The sequence below is a fragment of the Cinclus cinclus genome, chromosome 5, assembly GCF_963662255.1.
Source record: "Cinclus cinclus chromosome 5, bCinCin1.1, whole genome shotgun sequence".
In the NCBI taxonomy this organism is placed as follows: domain Eukaryota; kingdom Metazoa; phylum Chordata; class Aves; order Passeriformes; family Cinclidae; genus Cinclus; species Cinclus cinclus.
This window is the reverse complement of record NC_085050.1, coordinates 2904672-2925336: the sequence shown is the minus strand read 5'-3', so window position 1 is coordinate 2925336 and position 20665 is coordinate 2904672.

The following is a 20665-nucleotide window of genomic DNA, read 5'->3' as shown; positions in this document are numbered from 1 at the left end:
ATGCAAATAGACTGGATTTGCTCCTGTCTCCTTGCAGTGAATACTGGCAGTGATGGTGACATCTTCTCACAGGTCACCTGTGGCTTTCCCATTCCCTCCCACAAATATTCCAAGTGCATCCCATCCTGCCTGGTGGATCTGCTGGGCTGGCCCCAGCACACCAAGGACTCTCCTGAGGAGCCCAGAACAGAACATGTTGCCCAGGCTTGGTCCTGCAGTGATCCCAGATCCTCCCTGCAGGTGTCCAACCTGCCCCAGGATGTGGCATCAGCCTCTGCTGAACTCCAGCAGGGTCCTAGGGCCCTCATCCTCCATCCTGCTGAATGGCCACCCTGTTCCCTAGTTTGGTGTTATCCACAAAGTGCAAAGACCCACTGTTGGATCTGAGAAACCTCAAGACAAACCTCAGAGGCTGGAGGGGGGGAAAGGAATAAAGCTCCTTGAATGTCCCACAAATGTTGGGGACCATCTTCACAAACCATTGGCTGCTTTGAGGGGCTGGAGGGGTATGGTGGCACCTCTCCTCCCAAGATGTATCCCAGTCCTTGGGAGAGGGACCTGGTGGCACAGAATCCTTCCACAGCATCCCTGAAACACTTTTCCACTGCTAATTAAAGATTCTGACATCAGTGTTTTGATTCCAAGCAGTTGCACAACACCTGGAGGTGTCCAGGGCTCCACGCCGCATCGAGGGCAAGGATGGAAATAGATCCACCAAATTCCAGCTCCCTGCTCCCCACCTCCCTCTTTACAGCCATGCCTCCATCCTGGCACGGGCACAGGTGGGGTGGATGCCTCCTGGGGAGAGGTTGTTCCTCCCACAGGAAGGAGGCAGCAGAAGCACTGGTCTCCCACCCTGTGGTGACTTCAGAGGGGTCCCCAGCTTGATGTCCTCTGCCACCCTCCCATGGACCATCCAGACCACCATCCAAACCCTTTTTCTCTCCAGTGGGAATTTCCACGTGCTGTCTCAGCTTTCCCCACCCAAACAGAGTTATAAAAAGGCACTGCAAGACCTGAGGTCCATCCAGCAAATTCTTCCAGTGCCAAGGGTAGGTTTTCACGAGGGACTGGGTTCAAGTCTCAGAGCTGGAGCCAAGTCCAGCTGAGTCAAAGCTCCCTAGCAACCTGCCAGCTGGCTGCAGTGTGCCCCAGTTTTATGGGAAAGGCATCCAGCCAGAGGCAGATGAAGCACAGCCCAGGCTGAGTGCTCCTCACCCATGCACAAAACGAGGCACAGGGTACATGGATGGAGTCAGGAGCCTCCTCCCCGGACCAGCCTTCTCTGTAGATCACAAATAACCCCAGGGATGCTCAGCTCAGAAATTTCCATGCTGCCACATGGAAAAGCTGGTGGCTGGAAGGGCATACTGAGCTCTCCTGGCTCTGCCTGGGACAGCTGGTGAAGAGCATCTTCTGCACAGGTTCAGGGTGGGCTTTGGCCAACAACTGAGCGAGGTCACCCTGTGCCACCGACCAACACCAGCCTCAAAATTCTAAGGACACATCCCAAGTTTTCTGGGTCAAGGCCACTCCCAAGGCCTTGGGACAACCTTGTGTTGAGTGCAGGTGTGCTCTGCAGAGGCAATAATCCTCTGCAGCTCAAGCCAAGGCTCTGACCCTGAGATATCCAGATTTTGGGGAGCTGCAATGTTTTTCAGAATTTCTTACTCTCTCCCCTCCATGTGATGGTGTCCCACACATTTCCCATGGGAACTGCTGATCTCTCCCTCTCTGTTCCCAAGGGAAATGGGAAAAAACATCACTCAGTGCCCTGAGAAGGATATGGCAGATGGCCCCAGGGAGAACAGGTCACCCCAGTGGGCTGTGCCTCAGTTTCCCCAGCTATCAAAAGAGGATTAGTGCACTCCCAGGATGTCATGAGGCTCAGGAATAAACATTCCTAGGGAAGGATCAAGCCTCACAAAGGCAGCAGCTTATCTGGACTGCTCCAAGCACTGCCCAGGAAGAGGAGATGTGGTGGAGCATCACCTCCCCAGTCAGGCTGGTGACAGGCAGGGACACCACGGGTGTGGACACGTGAGGAGTTGCCTTTCCCTATGCCAAGAAATTACTCCAGTTGCTGAGCCCTGGTTGTTCCAACCTCCAGAGAGTAAACACAGAGAGGATTCATGCAGAGACAGCTGATGCCACACCTTCCCTATGATCCTGCCACATGCTGCTCTCCTGCCATGATGGGATGGCAGGTGAAGTCCCTTCGTAGCACAGCTTCCATTTTGGGAAGGTGCTTCTGGGCTGGGATTTCTCCTGAGGGAGAGATGTTTGAGGAGGATTTCATAGCAAAATGGAGAAAATACCATAAGCATCATCCTGTTTATGGAGCCCCAAGTCCACTCAAGAGCAAGGAAACCCCCCTCAAGGGTTTTAATCCTTATGTTACACCTGGGGAAACTGAGGCATGGGGCTGAAGCTGGGCCAGAGGGCTCCCAGCCATTGTTCCTTTGCAAGCACCTGAGGATTTTGGGGTGCAGGTGGGATGTTACATCTTCCCTCACTACTGCCCAGCTCATCTCCGACACCAATGTCCCCATCCACTCTCTCCTTGTACAACTGCCTTAATTACAGCTCCAACAGAGGATCCCACCCTTCCCTCCACTGCCTCCTCGACCTGCTTTAAGTCCAGTAAGGAGCCAACCTTCTTCCATTACAGGCTTGGGATGGCTTCCCACAGCACGGGGTGACATCTGGGTTACTCTGCCCAGGCTCATATTGCAAACCCAGCACCACTTCCCACCTGCTCAGCCTCAAAAATATCTGAGTGACACCAATGCCAACTTCCCAAAAAACCACCTGCTCCTCTCCATGGCTCCCAGGGCTGGGGCAGCTTTGCAGGAGCACCACAGTTGTTGTCTGCACATGGGAAGTCCCTTCTGACCTCACCTCTGTGCCAGAGGGTGGTGGTGGTGTGAGGAGCTGCAAACCCTCATTTGGGGGATAAAGCCAGACCCAGGTGGTCGGGGTGGGCATCTCATCATCCTGCTGCCAGCACAGCACCGTGTTTTCCAGGCGTTTAGTGGCTCAGTGTGGACACTGAGGAAGAGAAACAAACTCCTAGAAACAACCCATGGGCAGGATTCACTGACTCAGCGAGGCAAAGAGCTCCAAGTAAGGCCAAAACAAAACCCTTTGGAGGAAGGCTTAGAGAAGAATCCTTTGGGGTGACTGCTGATGCATTCAGCATTTCTTTCTCCCCGCTCTCCCAACCAGGTTTATCCGGCTCCACGGGAAGGCTTGGCAAGCTCCTTGTGTTTACATCCCCATGAGATGCTATCACGAGTCAGGCTTTGCCTGTACTTGCAGGAGGTAAATCCATATTCAGTACAAAGGGTGGGGACTTTCCTCTCTCCCAAGTTAAAGACAGCTGCAGAAGAGCTGCCTCAGTGTCTGCTCTCCTCAATGCACAGGAGTCTGATGACCACTTCCATGGATTTTCAGATATGGAAGAGAGAGGTTAATCAGCCCCACTGGCTTGTGCCAAGTGGTAGCCAAGAGAACAGGGCTGGAGATGAGGTTTCTGGCAGAGGCTCTGGAGGATTTATTCTTCATTAGGTTGTTTTTGTATTATTATCTATTTATCTTAGATAAAAGTGATTCGCTCTGCATGAGCATTTGCCATCATGCAGGACCCACACTTCCCATGAGGCAGGAGCGTATGCTGGACCCCAGATTCAATGTCCTCAGCTCCAAAAGCATTCAGCCATCAAATCTCTGGTCATTTCATTTGCTGGATGGTGGCCCTTTATACCCAGAGACCTTTGATGTTGTCCGCTCTCAATCCTCCCATATTGAAGATTCAGGGAATCACAGAATGGTTTGGGATGGAAGGGACCTTAAATTTCCACAAATTTTCATCTCCTGGGAAATTTCCCCCATTTAAAAGTTGTCCCTGGCCTTATCCAGGAGCCCTGTGGATGCTCCTGCAAGGTTTTTCCCAACCTAATCTTAAATCAATGCTGGCTTATCAAGTGTGGTTCCAAACAAAAGCAATCTGAGGAAGAGACACTGTTCAATAAAGTTGGTCTGGACTCTCTTGCTCTCTTCCTCCTGCTTTGTTTCCTAGACCCTATTTCTGATTAAAAAAAAAAAAAGTTCTAAAAAAGCTAATTACCCTCAAACCCAGTTTTTTTGTCCATCACTCCACCCTACAACTAAATCCACGTGTTAGAGGGAAGCGGATACTCCTGGTGAGGTGGGAATTGCCTTGTATTCCCAACATAGTTGCCCAGAGGGGAGTAAAATCCCTGAAACTGCTGAGTCTTGGGAGGATGCCAGTGACAGATCACCGGAGCTGTCAGCTCCAGCTCCTGCACAGCCTCATGCCCAAGCACGCCCCAGAAATATGCCTGGGATGGATCCCACCTGCAAACTCCAAATGCTCCTGGACAGGATATTCCTAGCAAAAACCCAACCCAGGGGCTGGTAGAGCTCTGGGACAAGACAGGGAGTGTGTGTGTGTGACTGTCTGAGCCTGCAAGGGACAGCTTGGACCCATTCCCAGTTTGGAGCATTCCTGTCTCTTTATGGCTGATGTTCTCCAGATGTTTTGTATTGCAGCCTCATGTGGAAACCCTCTGGCCCCAGGGCTGAATCCTGCTCAGCCCTCCACGTTACACCCTGCAGAGAGGAGGAGCAAGGGGGCTTTACATCGCTCTATCCACATCATTTAAAGCATGAATCAACCCTAGGATGCACCACAGCTGCCCTGAAAGTGCCTATTCCCATGCCTGCTCATCCTTTGGAACTCTTTTTCTCCCAAGGAAACACCACACATGTGATCACCCCCCTCTCCACAATCCCACCAAGTGCTGTAAAGCAGAAAGACTCGGATACAACCTCTGGCTTAGGAAGTCCCGAAGCAGCAAATTGCCGGAAACTGAGAGAACATCATGTGGAAAGCATTCCCCTGGCTTGGCCCTCACCTCGCATTCCTGTGGAGCAGTTCCCCCCAAGTCCCAGCCAGGGGATGGATACCAGCAGAGCTGGACTGTGGTTCTGAGCCAGGAGGAGCTCCCATGCCACTGTGCATGCCTGTTCCTCCTCTGTGTTGTCCATTTCTGGTGGCTTTTTTTGGACCCAAGGACCCAGCTGGTTTCACTCTCTACCTGTGTCTCTGATGGGTGGGATGAGGTGTTGGTGCACTCCTAAGGGATAAGGGGAAATCTGGTTACCCTCCCTGGTGTCTAGTTTGGTTCCTGAAGTGACATTCCAGTGTGCCATCCCCACCAGGGACATGGGTTTGGCAGCATGGATGCAGTGGGACATCCCATTCCCGTGACCAGTCACCACACAGCTGAAGGACACGGTGTCTCCAACAAACCTGTTTGACTTCCCCAAAGGAAACTTCCCCATCTACTATTAATAGATATTTTAAGACACCCCTCCTTTATCTGTCTCCCTCCTCCTTCCTCCACACTCCATTCATCACTGAGGGTGAGAGCAATCCTGCCCTCTACCCTCTGCAATCTTCCCATCTCTGGGGCTTCTTCCACCTGAGCCCACTTTTCCATTTGCCACCCATCCTCTGCTCTTCCCTGCAAGGCCATCCTTGTGCCAGTGCTGGCTCCTGCCAGGACAAGGGCACTCAGCCTCAATGAGGGTCTTTTTCCCAGAGCAGGAGGGTGCAGGCAGAGCCTGGTCGTGTTAATGGGGTGAGGGAGGGTTTGGCTGCCTGATGGGAATTCCAAACTGCTTCTTCCTCACCTCTCAGGAGCCACATGCATCCTCCAGCAAACACTCCCTGCTCCAGAAGAAGGCACTCGAAAAGTTTTCCTGACCTCAGTGTTAGGAAAATCCTCATGGCAATCAGCTCTCCATCCTGACAGTGCTAAGCCCAGCTCCAGGCTGTGCCAAACACCCCAAACTGCCAGGCACATTCCCAGCAGGATCAGTCCCAGCCTGTGGCTCTGAGCCCCACAGCCACATCTCCCAAATGAAGCTTTCAACATTGCCTGGTGATGTCCAGGTTGGCTGTTTTTCCCTGGCCCATTTTTAGTCTGGGGCAGGAGCAGGAGGAAGAAGATGGACCCACTTGGATACAAGTTGCGCTATTTCATCTCCAAGCACCTGCAAACAGGTTCCCAGCCAATTCCCACCTTGGATGCAAGCAGTGACTACCTGAATTCCCCTTTCCTATAGGGGCTGTCAGGATCCTGTAGTGCAGCCAAGCCCCTTGGAGGGTGATGAAGAGGAAGAGCTGCAGGGTTTTGTTTGCCACCCAGGAGCAACACCTGCTCCACTTGATCCTCGGGGCGGGATCGCCCTGGGTGGATGCAAAGGCTGAGGTGGGAGGTGGCTCAGCCAAAGCAGTGTCAGTGCCTGACTCACAAAGTCATTAATGAATCAAAGCTCCCGGGTAATTGGTGTTATGAGGAAGAGGAAGAGCCTGTGCTGCTCCACCCTGCTCTGCATTGGGCTGGCCAGGGGTAGAACCACCGTGGAAGGGGTGGAGAAGAGGTGTGAGATAGCAGGGCTGGTGGTACCGGCTGAGCAACGCCACCACAGAAGGGAGGGAGCCAGGGAGGCTCCCACATCCCCCTCAGAGGCAGAGATGGGATGGGCACACGCTGATATTTATAGAATGATAAAATCATTAAGGTTGGGAAAGAGCTCTAAGATCATCCAGCCCAACCGTTAACCAACAAGTGTCCCTGGCTGAGAGGGGACAGGGTCCCTCTCGGATCAGCTGGTAAACCACCCCAGAGACCTCTAGCGAAAGGAGGGGAGAAGGGGAGGCAAGAAATGGGGAGAGCAAGCAGCCAGGATGGATGAAGAAGGAAAAAACCAGAAGAGTGAAAAAACAAAAGAGTGAAGTGGATATTTTTCCAGTGAGGGACTGCCCAGGACCTGGCAGTGCTGTCCCATGGGCACTGGGACTAACGAAGGGGATCTGCAGAAATCCAACTCTCCTTGTGCCCACCAGGTCTCCCATCCACAACACCTCTATGATTGGCTTGGCCAGGCTGGTGACACTGAAGGTCCCCTTGGCCACAAAAGAAAAGGTAGATCAGAGATTCATGGAATTATTAAGGTTATAAAAACCTTCTAAGATCATCAAGTACAACTGTTCCTCCATCACTGCCAATCCTACCACTAACCCATGTCCCCAGCTGCCACATCCATATGGCTTTTAAATCTCTCCAGGCATGGGGGTTCCACCACTGCTCTGGGGACCTCTCAGGGTTTGACTATCCTTTCAGAGAAATTTTCAGAGGAGCAGGAGATCCTGACAGGCTGGGAGAGGCAGTGGGAGGCTGCTGCCACCACTCCAGCCTCCACCTACTTTCCAGGGACATTTCAGTCCCATCCCTGCACTTGTTACCCCATTTGAATTGGGGTGACAACAGATCTGCCGTGGCATTCATAGTCCAGCACTGCCAGAGAGGAACGAGAGGAGAAAGGAGACATCTTCTACCTTCCTATGGGACAGACCCACCCTCCCTCCCTTATCACCCCATCTCCACAAGGTCCAGGCATGCAGCTGGGCTGGATCGAAAGCACCTTCACTCATTGAGTAGGAAAAACCAGGATTTTCTCATACATACAGCAAGGTGTTGTTAGCAGGAACACACGAAGCAGGGAGAAAGTGAGAAGTGGTCAGGGAGGGAATCAGACACATTCCCCACACCCCCAATTAGCTGAATTTGGGTCCCCCTATCCCACATCCTCCCTCTGCCAGCACACAGGCAGGAAGGAGTCTGCCCATCCAGCCTTTCCCTTCCACTAAATGGGGACTTCCTTGGCCATGTCCCCATGGAGGCAGCAGTGCTTCCCAAAGGGAAACTGAGGCAGGGAGGGTGGTGCACCACAGGAGCTGCTCTCTGTAACTGGCAGTAGATCCTGGGCATAAGGCAATGTCCCGAGGTCCTGTGCCAGCTCTGGATTCACAACGGACACCCTGCCTTGCCCTTGTCCAGAGGGCCATTTTGGGGTGGTTTTTTATTACTTTCATCCAGGGAAAAAAAGCTGGACATGCCCCATCTGTGTGTGCTGGCAGCCCAGAGAAGCCCCCACGTGCCCTGGGCTGATCCCCCAGTGTGGGGAGCAGGGGAGGGGGTGGGATTTTGCTCCTCTACCCTGCTCAGGTGACACCCCACCTGCAGAGCTGCCTCCAGCCCTGGGACCCCCAACATGAGAAGGACTTGGAGCTGCTGGAGAGAGTCCAGAAGCCACAGAGCTGCTCCAAGGGTTGGAGCCCCTCTGCTCTGGAGCCAGGCTGGGAGAGCTGGGGGTGTTCAGCTGGAAGAGGGAAACCTCCAGGGAGACCTCAGAAACCTTCCAGGACCTAAAGAGGCTCCGGGAGAGTTGGAGGGACTTGGGACAAGAGCCTGCACTTTTTTCACCAGGAAAAAGGGGAGTGGTTTCACAATGACAGAGGGCAGGGTTAGATCGATATTAGGAAGAAATTCTCCCCTGTGAGTGTGGGCAGGCTCTCGCACAGGTTTCCCGGAGAGGCTGTAGCTGTCCCACTCCTGCCAGGAGTCCAAGGCCAGGTTGGGAACAACTTGATCTAGTGGAAGCTGTCCCTGACCGTGGCGGGGGTGGGGGGGGGGGGGGTGGAACAAGATGAGCTTTAAGGTTCCTTCCCACCCAAACAATTCCATGACTGACTCCGTGCCAAGGACAAGGCTCGCAGCACTCCCTCCCCTCCAGCCGCCAGCTCCAGGCTTTGCCCCGGAGTGCCCAGGGCCAGCCTGCGTGGGAGGAACGGCAGAACTCGATTTCCGAGCGCATTTGCTTCCCAAATCCGTCCCGTCAGCTGCCGGCAGCGGGTCCCCGCGGGGCTCCGCAGTCTCATCCCAGCACCAGGACTCCCGGCTCCAGCATGCCCAGGCGAATGCCTCCCATGCCGAGCGGGGATTCCCACGGCGGGAATAAGGCTTCACCCAGTGAAAACATCCAGCGCATCGGCGTCCTGCCTCATCGCTCAGGAATCCCGAGGTCAGGACCGGCGAGTCCTCCCACGGCAGCGCGTCATGCCGGGAGCACGGGATGCGCATCCCAGTGTCCCTGCTGTCACAGCACCCGGGACTCCCATTCCAGTGTCCCTGTTGTCACAGCACCCGGGATTCCCATCCCAGTGTCCCTGCTGTCACAGCACCCGGGACTCCCATCCCAGTGTCCCTGCTGTCACAGCGCCCGGGACTGCCGTGTCTGGCGCTCCACGCAGCCTGGAGAGGGAAGGAAGGGGGAAAAAGAGGATCAGCGTCCCTTGCACACCCGGGACATCCTCGGACCAGCGCGTGACACTGGGTCTGGGTGACATCCCAGCTCCAGGGTGATGCCATTTTCTCCACAAGTGAGGTCGTGTCCATGGGAAAGGGACAGGGATGTGGACAACTGGAGCGGTGCGGGCAGCGATGAGCAGAGCGGGACAATGCCCCCGATGCCACCTCCTGTCCCCTCTGCGTCACCGCTCCTGCCGCCCCGTCCCCATTGCCACCAACCCCGGTCATCCGCCTTCACCCCGTCCCTCCTGCCATGCCCTGTCCCCATCTGCACTCGCTGCCACCCCGACCTGTCCCCACTGCCATTTCATGTCCCCAAAGACATCTCCTGTCTCCACAGCCCTTGTTCCCACAGTCACCCCATGTCCCCACTACGCCATCCCCTTTCCCCATTGCCAACATGTCCTCAGAATCACCCCTTGTCACTTTAAGTCCTCACTACACCATCCCCATCTCCAGTGCCACCGTCTGCCCCGTGTCACTGCATGTCCCCAGTGTCTCCTTATGCCCCCACAGTCACTCCCTGCCCCCTATTGACCCTCTGTCACCTCTGTCAGTTTTATCCCAGCCCCGTGCCACCTCCTTTCCCTGTCACCTCCCGTCAGCCCGGCACCCGTGTCACGCCCCATCACCTCTCTCAGACCCCTCCCCGTCACCTTCCCCTGTCCCATCCCGCTCCCCTGTCATTCCCTGTCACCCTCTTTCCCCGCCACTTCCCCGTGTCCCACTCTGTCCCCGTGTCCCACTCTGTCCCCGTGTCACCCTCTGCCCCCCCGCTGTCCCCTCGCCCCGCCCCCGCAGTTTCGCCCGCCCATCAATGACGTCACCTGCTACGCGCACGCGCGGTGCGCGCGGGGAAGCCGTGCCCGGCTCCGGGCGGGGCGGGGCGGGGCGGGGCGGCTCCATCCGGGTCCTGCCCGGGCCGGGCGGTGCGGGCGGCGGGAGCCCCGGCGGGACAGCGCGGCGGCGGGTGAGTGCGGGGGGCGGGAGCCCCCTGGGGGGCCGGAGGACCGGAACCCCCCCGAGCGTCCATATGGGGGTCGGGGACCCTCCCCCGGGCACCCCCATATGGGGTGGGAACCCTCGCTGTGCCTTGTTCTGTGGGGAAGGGACCCTTCTCCATCCTCCCTGCGCACCCCTCTGTGGGGCAGGGTCCTTCTCGCAGATCCGCTTTGGGCAGGATCTTCCCTCTGTGCTTTGTTCTGTGGGGAAGGGACCCTCTTCCAGCCCCTCTGTGGGGTGGGACCTCTCCCTGTGCCTTGTTCTATAGGGAAAGGTCTCTCCTGCATCCCCTCTTTGGGCTGTACCCTCTCTCTGTGCCTTGTTATGTGGGGCAGGATCCCTGCTCCATCGACTCTCTGGGCAGGACCCTCTCGCTGTGCCTTGTCCTGTGGGACAGAGCTCCCCTTCCATCCCAGCCCCTCCTTAGCAGCTCCCATGGGGGACAGGGTCCCTCCCTCTCTGCTCCGCAGTCCCCTCTGGGGCAGGAACCTCCACAGGGCAATGGAGCAGCCCCCGTGTCCCTGCAGACCCCTCTGGGGACATCCTCAGGGGATCTGGGCTGTGCTTTTGGGGTGTCCGGCAGCACTATAGGGCTGCCATAAGGTCCCGCTTGTGGGGCAGAGGGGACAGCCGAGAGCGGGGACAGCAGAGGCTGGAGCTGTGGATTGGGACTGCATTAACCCGGAGGGATGGAGGAGGGGGCTGGGGCGGCACAAAGGGACAGGAGACATGTCCCCACGTCCCCACCCAGCGCCCATCCTGCCTGGTGAGGGGGAGCTCCTGGGGGTACCACCCCACTGTCGGCTCAGGGTCCCCAGGTCACCTCTGTTCCCGGTAGCCGCTGGCTTGGAACCAGACACGTCCCCTTGCTTTCCTGGGGCCGAGACAGGACACTGCGGGTTTCTTCTGCTTTTAAAAAAAAAACAAAAAGAAAGAAAAAAAACATAAACGAATAACCACCTAGGAATGGGAAAAGCTGCTTTTTTGGAGTTACACTGGGCTGCTGTTCCTGCCGTGCCGGCACGTCCGTACCTTCCCTGCATCCGCCGCTTTGGCAGGGGACGTGCGTGGGACCCTGGGGACTGGAAAAATTCACCTCCTGCGGTCTGGGGTTTTGGGGATTTTTTGTTTGTTCAGTTCAGCCTGTCTTTGTCTTGGCCGGGGTCCACGGAGGAGAACACGCGTGGGTCTCGGTCCCCCGACGAGCGGCGCCGGGGCAGGAGCAGGAGGATGTGCCAGCTTGTGTGTCTGGGGGTTGCTTCTCCCCTCCCGTGCACACCTTTGGCAGGAGGCTTGGATGACATCTTGCTCTGGCACGCTCCTCGCCTTTGATCTCGAGTTTCCTGCCATGGATAACGTGTTCGGCAACACGCGAGCCCGGCTCCGCAGCTGCCGGGGAGGGCGATGCGGGTTCCTCCTCCTCCTCCTCGTCCCGGTTTTCCCCAGCTGGCTCCTGCCTACAGCTCCCGTCTTTCCTTTGTTTCGGGTGCTGCCAGGACAGCCTCTCACAGCCCAAGGATGCTCTGAACGGAGCAAAGCCAAGCACAAAAAGACACCCCTCATCCCTTTGTTTCCGGGCTCAGCTGGTTTTTACACAGCGGTGTTTCGAGTACCCAGGCAGATGAACCGACTACTCAATGTCGCTCTTTCTTTCTTTCTTTCTTTCTTTTTATTTTTTTTAATCCTATTCTGAGTTATTTTGGGTGCTTTACTTTGCAAGGAGCACAGCCTGGCTGCAGGCTGTGCCGGAGGGATGCTGCAGTTTCCTGGGGACAGGGTGAATTTGCCAGAAGCATAACTGGAACATCCTCGTGGTTGTCCTCTGGTGTCCTCCTCACGTCTCCTCTGGTGAGCAGAGCCATAAGCTCTTGCACCATGCTGAAATCTGGGATCACCAGCCCTTCTCCTGGGAGAATTCTGACCTGCTGCCAGCAGCAGATTTGGGGACAGAGGAAGGTGAACAAAACCCAAGCCCATGCTCAGCACTGATGGCTGAAATCAGCCTTTTTAAAATATATATATACTTGACTTTATAGTAAGCAAAATATAAATTCTAATATTATTATCATAATTATTGTTTTAGATTCCTGCTGCTGTTTCATTTCTCTCAGGCATTGGGCTTATAATAGCGAAACCATCACCTGAATGAATTTGAATGCTATTTTTTTTTTTTTGCACAACAGATGTACACAAAGCACGATAAGCGTGTCAAATAGCCCCTGAGTAAATCATGTTGTTTGCTCTATTACTTTATTCATACAGGTTCGATGCTCCAGCTGATGCATCTGGAGTGCTGTGCCATCTGGAGCAAAAATTAAATACAAATTTGGCCCCTGGCCTGGAAAAATAACAACCCCGTGCCCCACTAATAATCGGCAGCGGAAGAATAGAGCCCCTGACAGAAGAACTGTCAGAGATTGCTTGGGGGCAATGTGGAAGAAACCCAAAATTCACTAATAGAGGTATTTAAAACATATTTTAAAAGAGAAAAATAAATGCTTCCAGCCCCATGTGCCAGAAGCCAACTGGAGCAATGATGTGATCCTGCTACCAAGTCATGGGGCTGATACTGGCAGATGATGGTCCTGATCCTGAGCAGGTGGTGGAGCTACTGGAGATGTGTGTGGTGGTGATTTCCCTCATCTCCCAGCCTTGCTGCTGAAGGAAATTCCCTCCACAACCTCCCAAAGCTCTGCTCCACCACTGCTAGGCTCAGATTTGCTGATTTTGTCACTCTTCACCAAGGCTGGGTTGGACATTCCAGGTCTGCTGCTTGGGTTGCTGGCATTGCTGTTTGGTCAAGGGCTGTCTCAGATTTGGGGGGAACGAGATGTGGAGGTGGGTCAGCTCTGCTGGAACTTACTGCTTGTGCATCCCAGGCTCAGATCCAGGTGTGATTGGAAATAACTGTGGTGGACCAGCTGTGAAGGACACCTTGGGGTCAGCATGCTCTGAATGTTGTGGGATCTGTTGGACCTTCAGATGAGGAATGTTGTGTGCCACATGGGAAATAAGGTGATGGCTGCTGCTTGCTCCCATGTTCTTGGTTGGAGAGTGGTCCTGGCCCTCTCCCTGGGGGAGAGGCAGTGATGGGGTGGAGGAGGATGAGGATTCCATGGCGAGGAAACAGCAGAGCTGCTCAAGACTGTGGAGCTGAACCAAGCTTGGTGGTTTGACCCAAGAAGAGCCGACTTCCAGCTGCTTTCCTGGACTAAATGATGTGTGGGATTACAGGAGAACACCTGTCTTTGCTAGGAGGGCTTTTTTCCTTCTGGACCATCTCTCCAGGCGTTTCTCCATGGGTCACCCCCTCCCACTGACCTGCTGTCACCTCGACTTGGGCTGTGTGGCAGAAGACGTGTTGTGATTCACTGATAGCCATAAAACAACACTTGGATGTGGAAAAGGTGGATAGAGGCACAGCTGGTGCTTGTTTCCTGTTCCCACCACCTGCACCTGGAACTTTCTGCCTTGGGATGAGAGTGCTGAGACCTGGTCCTCCCTCACCTTGCCGGGCTCGTGCTGCACAGTAAACCCAAACAAGACAGGAGGTGCGGATCCTTCGGTCGTCCTCAGCCAGTTTGGACCTTAGTGTGGAAGCCTGGAGGCTGTTTCTTGGGGTTGAAGCTCCCCGTCTCAGGAGCAGTTGGTGTGGCTGAGCTGGGTTTGTTTGTTTTTGTTCCTGCAATCATTCCCCTTAAAGCTGAGTGTTGTTGACGCAAGATAAGATCGGCTGTCACAGCCATCCCCTCCCCTGTCGCTGTTGCCCTGGGATCATTCAGACTCGGGTCAGGAGTGCCCGTGTCCCCACCCCGAGTCGCTGACAGGGCTCTAAAGCAGCATCAGTGATGATGTGAGGCGGGGCTTGTCTGTAAGTGAGCCAAATCATCGCCTGAACCCGGCGGGTGCTGCTCGCTGGATTGAGAAATGCCAGCGATCGCGTGGAAAACGTGCTTCAGGAGAGGGTCCAAACCCACGAGGTTTTGCTGCAGCCATGGACAGTGGTGATTTGCTTCTTGACCTGAGGGATGGGAAAGCCTTGACATTTATGGTGGGCTGGAGCAGGGCCTGTTCCTCCATCCCGGGATGCAGTGGTCCCTGCTGGAGATGGAGCTGCCTCATTTTTTGGATTATGTTCCCTCTGGAACAGTAACACGGGCATTGTGTCATTTTTCTACTTGTCTGGTGTGTTTAAATTCCATCAAAGAACAAGAAACAATCCAAAAGGGTTCCAGCCACATATGGAGGGCTCCTGTGTCCTGCTCACAAATGGTTGCAGTGCTGAAGGGATGGCAAGAAGACATGAGTCTGGCCCTAATGCCAGGATGGGCAGCAAGAGCTCGTGGACCAAATTAGCTGGAAGCAGCTGGCTCAGTGTAGCCGAAGGCTGTGAGGTCTCACATTGCTCCAGTGCCAGAGCTGCAGCTGGACCAGGCTGTGGAAAAAGCAGAGACACCGAGAAGCAGGAGGAGCAGCAAGGGCAGGGTGGTGGGAAGCCTAGGCAGGGATGTCCTGCTTTTTCTGCTCCAGCTTCAGGACTGTGGGTGTAAGAAGCAAGCAGGAATGACTTCTCCAGGCTTATTTTGAGTTTGGTTTTGTTTTTTGGGTGAGTTTGCAGGACACCAGGACTGCTGACAGCTGGGGTTCTTCTGGCTCCAAGGAGAAAAAGGATCTTTGCACGGGATAATCCTGGAGGCCCAGCCCAGTGTTTGAGGGACAGCGTGCTAGCCAGGTTCTTCAGTGTGCTGTCTCCATGGAGGCAGGGGATGGAGATCCGTGTGGCAGCACAGCCATAGGGGTTATTGATGTGTTGGAAACCGTGAAAGCCCCTGAGAATGGTCACGTAGGAATGGGACTTCTCCGAAGAGGTGGTGGGGTTGATAACCCAACTGAAATGCAGCTGCACCAACACCCACTGTGTGGTCACCAACAGGAGGAGGAGCTGGAAGCCACCGTGCATCAGGAAAGCTGTGACACTGTGGCCAGCACAGAGCCATGTGGGATGACTCAAACAAATGGATTGCTGCAATGGATGGGGATAACTTTCCATCATTTGCCAGCAGCCCTGGCTAACTGGGAAGTCCTAGCTGACTGGAAGTGAGCAGATGTGACACGCAGCTACAAGAAGGGCAGGAAGGAGGAGTTGGGGGACTGCAGGATTGTCAATCAGGTGACAGGAGCAGATCATGCAGTGCCAACAGGGCAGTCAGAGGATCTGGGGCAGCCGCTGCCGGTTTGTGACCTGCAGGTCTTGCCTGACCAACCTGATGTCCTTCTGTGACAAGGTGACGTGCTCTGGTGGATGAGGGAGAGGCTGTGGGTGTGTCTGTTTGGACTTTGGCAAGGCCTTTGACACCACTTTTTCTTGGAAGGGGCTGGAGTCACCGTCCCTGGAGGGATTTAAAGGCTGTGTAGAGGTGGCACTTGGGGACATATGTTAGTGAAGGCCTCGGCACTGCTGGGTTAGCAGTTGGACTCGATTGCCTTAGAGGGCTTTTCCAACCTAAACGATGCCATGATTCTGTGATTTTATTATCCCCTCAGAGGATTAATCCCACCACTAATACAGCTTTTCACTCGCAAAGCGCTTTAGAGGAAGTCGCGCCGGGAGAGCTCTTGGAGAGGGAAACTGAAAGTGCTGAGCAGGAGGGAGCAACCCTCCCGATTCCAGCCCTCCCGATTCCAGCCCTCCCACTGCTGCTCTCCCAGCCCGTGCAGTAGCGGTGGGTTTTCCAGCTTGGCTCACGGGAGTATTTCTGAGAAAATATGAGAGTTCCGTAGCTGTGCGGCTTCCCAGGTGTGGAACCGGGGCATTTCAGCTCTCCATTGAAATCCAGGAGGAGCAGCCCGGCAGGTAAGAAAGTGGGTGAAGCCTAATTACCCATCTAAACTGTGTGGGAGGAATCAGAGTCTCCCACCTTCAACTACAGCAAATCCCTCCGAGTCGATCGACTGGACTGTGCCTGCCACTGACTCTCAGAATTAAATCACTGGGGTGTTGTAAGGATCGAGTTAAACTTCTCTCTGCGCAGAGCTTTGTCCCGAGCAGGCAGATATTTCCTCGCTTTAATGACTCCCATTTTCCTATTGTTCCCTGTAAAAACCCGTCGCCAAGCTGGGCTTCCCCCGAGGCGATTTCCTGGCTCAGTTCAAACGCAGCTGCGGGGTTGGGGTTTTTCTTTCGCTTTTTAGTTGAGACTTGTTGGATGAGGACCCGGTGTTTTTGCTGTCTTGGCGTGTGAGATAAAAGATGAGGCTTTTGAAGGCTGTGGCGGTGGTGGCCATCTGAAGTGAGATGGGATTGTGTGGTGTTGTGTGGTTTGAGGGTTGAATAAATGGGGATGAGCTGGCTGGAGCCTGTCTGGTGGTGCTCGTGTGGGTTGGGTGTCTGTCAGCTGAGCCCTGCACCCAGTTTTGCTTGGCACTCACACCAAAACACCCTCACTGTTGTGCTGAGCGTTGTTTGGGGGCAGCACTTAGGGAGTAAAAGCAGGAAAAATGGATCACTTTCTCAGCTGTGGCTTTGCCTGAGGGATGCTGAGTTGTCGAGTGCTTCTGACCATTCTTGAGGCTTCCTCCTTGTAATCTCCTCCTCCTGAAGCATCTACTCCATGCAGCTGCCGGTGATGCAGCAGGAGGAACAGGTCGAGGGGTGATGAGAAAGGCCTGGGATGTGTTGCAGCCAAGTGAGAGGGAGGGAGCTGGAGACAAGCCTGACATCAGGTGATTTATTCCAGCCTTGGACACTAAAGCTGGGAGTGGGAATGTTGCAGGGAATTAGGAGATGGATCTGCATGGGGACAGTGGGTGTTTTCCCAAAGCCAAGCAAGTATTTGTGCTGAAAGACTAAAAATTATATGGCCCTGCAGAAAAATGGGCTGGAGAAGAGGGATTCTGCTGCTGTCCAATCAGGCACCTCCAAAAGGAGGGGTTTTAAGACAAGCAAATGAAATTGAGGTCTTGCTTACACTGAGGTTGGAACTTGGAGCCTCTTTGAGTTTGTTTTTTGGATGGAATTTAAAAGAGGAAAGAAGTAAGCACTTCTGACAAAAATTTAATTTCTTTCTTCGAAAACTTGTGTTTTCTAACAAAAATTTCTTTTCCTCTTCAAAGGTTTCCCCAAATCCTTTCTGCTTCCTGTAGGTTTATCTCAGCTGTTGATGTTCTGAGCTGGAACATCCACCTTACTGGCAAACTGCTTGATATCAAACCCCAGATTGCACATTGCCTGCTTCATCTTCTAAATCAAATAATTTATTATGATAACTTTATGAATATTATGAATCACTCATTGTGAGGGTAGCAGCAGATCCCAGTCTGTTTCCATGAGGGTGCCACGTTATATTTTCCTTATTAACCCAGGTCCTTGCCATAGAGCTGTGTGGATGAAGGCTGCTGCAAAGCTGGGCACAACTTGGGGTTTTGTTGCTCAGAGATTTTTCTCTTTTTCCTTACTATCAAAATGACATTTTCCTAGTCCAATGCAGAACAAGTCAGGTGGTTGGGATGGATTTTTTGTTTTTTTAGCTGAAGCATCCATTTCCATGAAAGTTGTACCCCAAAGATGAGTTGTGAAGCCCTGGCAGGTTGCTTGCCCTGGATGGGATCCTCTCTTGAGCCTACTGTGGCTCAACATGGACTGATCAGGCATGCCTTGGAATACCCACATCATTCCAGACAACCCTCTGCAGCACTGGGCTGGAAATCCCCCTTTTCCACCCCAAAACCAGCCCTGATGCAAATTCCTCTGTGAGGAATCGCTGTGTGGCAGCCATCTCTACGGGCTGCTCTGCACTTTTGTTTACATCTGGTAGAAAACTTCTTAAATTTCCTGGCAAGGGAGTAATTCTAATCCCTTTCAATGAGATTAACGGATTAGTGTCTCAGATGCTTATAAAATTGTGAGGATTAGCCAAGCCTTCCCCCCCTCCCCAATTCTTTCTATGCCACGTGACGTCATCGCCACATTTTAAAAGTGGATCTCTGTGCTGTTAACAAGAGCTGAAGCAATTTCTGGGAGCCTCTGCAAATCCAAGCATTTAGAAACTGTGTCTTTTGTTCTCTCCCTTGCTCCCTCTGGATTTTTGTGCAGTTTTTAGGGTGTTTTTCTCTTTTCTTCCAGCATCCCTGGCACCAAACCACGGTAGCTGTTCAAGCAGATACGTTGGGTTTGCGTGGCTTGGCTGCATTGCGGCGCCCGTGCAGGTAAGTAGGGAGCTGAGCCCAAAGTTTTGCTTCACAGAGACTTGCAAATTCCCATCTTGAGAGGACCAGATCCCCAAAACACATGTTATTTCACGAGTTTACCCCTCATTTCAAAGGATTTGGGCTTTTGTGGCCCATCCCTAGAGGGGAGCGGCGCTTCTGGGCCTACGGGATGCTCTCGCCCCAACTGTTGGGAGCATGATGAAACTCCACACACCCACATTCCTGCATCCTCTTAATTACAACCTGCAGTTTCATTAGGACTTGTTCCCTAACCAGCACACAGGGAGGAGGGTTTAGTTCAAACCCTGTTGCCTCTCCCCTCAGGGCAGTTTTTAAATGCCTTTTCTCCAGGTCGTGCCTGCGTGGTCACTTGACCCGTGCAAGCAAAGTGATCCTGAACTGCAGAGTGGTAGAAGCTGGGAGCCAGGAATTCCTGGCCCCGACCCAGCAGAGTTTCAGAGGCAAGCTTTTAAATATATACAAAGACAAGCTCATAATTTCCACTCTACTAATGAGGCCACGGCATTTTCATTGAAATGTGCCAATAGGCGCCACGGTGGTATTTTAGCAGCCTTGTACTGTGAATCCAAATGTGATTTAACATGGCAGCCCCCGTGGAGCTGAGGAAAACCGGCTTCTCCCGCTGCATTTCAATGATGCTGCTCAGCAGCACTTCCCAAAAATCCCCTCGGTGGCGGTGGGACCTCTCCTTGTGTTTCATCTCGACACAGCTTTTCCCCCCTACTTTGGTGAAGGTGAGAATATTTAAAAGGGTGATATTTAGGAGGGGAGAGTCTTAATTTAAAGCCTGGGTTTAACAGATGTGTGGCTGGCTGGTGCAAAGTGGCGATTTAATAACCGGGCTGGCCAGAAATATCATTAAATTGTAGTAAAAAAAGAGAATGTGAGGGCTCCAGACATCGTGTTCTCTCTTGACCTTTAAAAAGCCACTCGAAGCTGCCAGCCTGCTCGTTGCTAAGCCACCTCCTTAGTACCACTCATATATTTTCCCTTCTAGTAGGCAACTGAGCACCCGGGAATTCATGAAGATCCAACAGTAAACTGTTACACGCCTGAAATTCCCACTGGTGGTTTGTAGCTTTGTAGCCTTGAAGCATTTGGAAAATATTTAGCAGGTGTTGTTTGGTCACCTGCAAGAAAAATGTAGGTTTTCAGTAACTCTCACAAAAGGTGTTTGGTTTGCCTTTTTTTTTTTTTTTTTTTTTAAACAAGTCATACCTCAGCAGTACAGCTGTAAATTGAGGTTTGGCTTATTTAGGGCTCAATTTATGAGGAACCCCTGTATGAAGCAGCATCCCTGGGCAAAGGTGGGGTGTGGGCAGGTGATGTTGAAAATTTGCACCTGGTTGTCCATCACTTCCTGGTTACGGACCCAGGGGGTATGGCTAAACCTGGATTTTGCAATCACAAAATCATGGAATGGTTTAGGTTGTAGAGGCCCTTCAAGACCATCTCATTCTAGCACTCTGCCATGAGCAGGAACACCTTCCTCTAGACCAGGTTGCTCCAACCTGGCCTGGAACATTTCCAGGGATAGAGAGGCTGTGGACTCCCTAACTAACCTGTGCCAATGCTTTACTAAGATCCCTTCATTTTCTGCATCCCACACAATTCCAGAAGAACAGGGAAGAAGGATGATACCCCATGGCATCACCCTTGGTGCTGAGACTGTGACAGAGGAGGTGATGCATTTGTTGGTTGGTGAATGTTTCTCTCCAAGCACATCACTTGGCTGTGCAAAAGTTCCATTCCATTTCCAACTGAATTTTGAGGGGTTTTCCATCCTTGCAGCCACGTTTCTTGTGCCAGTCCCATAGAAACGAAGCAGTTTTTGTCCTGTTCCTATATGACTCCCAAGAGGGTTTTTTTGCTGGGCTCTATAAAGTGTTACAAAACCATCCCAGTCTCTGTTAGCAAGGGAGAAGGAATGATAACAAGAATGTTCCCCTAAATTCCAGTACTTGGGTGAAAACCAGGAAAAGGTGGACTGAGTGTGCAGCTCATTTTTTTGGAAGTATTAGGAAAAATTGGAAACGGCAGTGACTTGGCATTGGTGTGAATTCCCAGCAGGCTGGGGTTTGGGATAGTCTGGGTTTTCCTGAAGCCTTTTTCAGGCTGTCAGGGTTGTAAAATACAAAGCTGGCCGGATCAAAATGGGCTTGGGGGAACAGCTGCTCTGTGGGATTTGT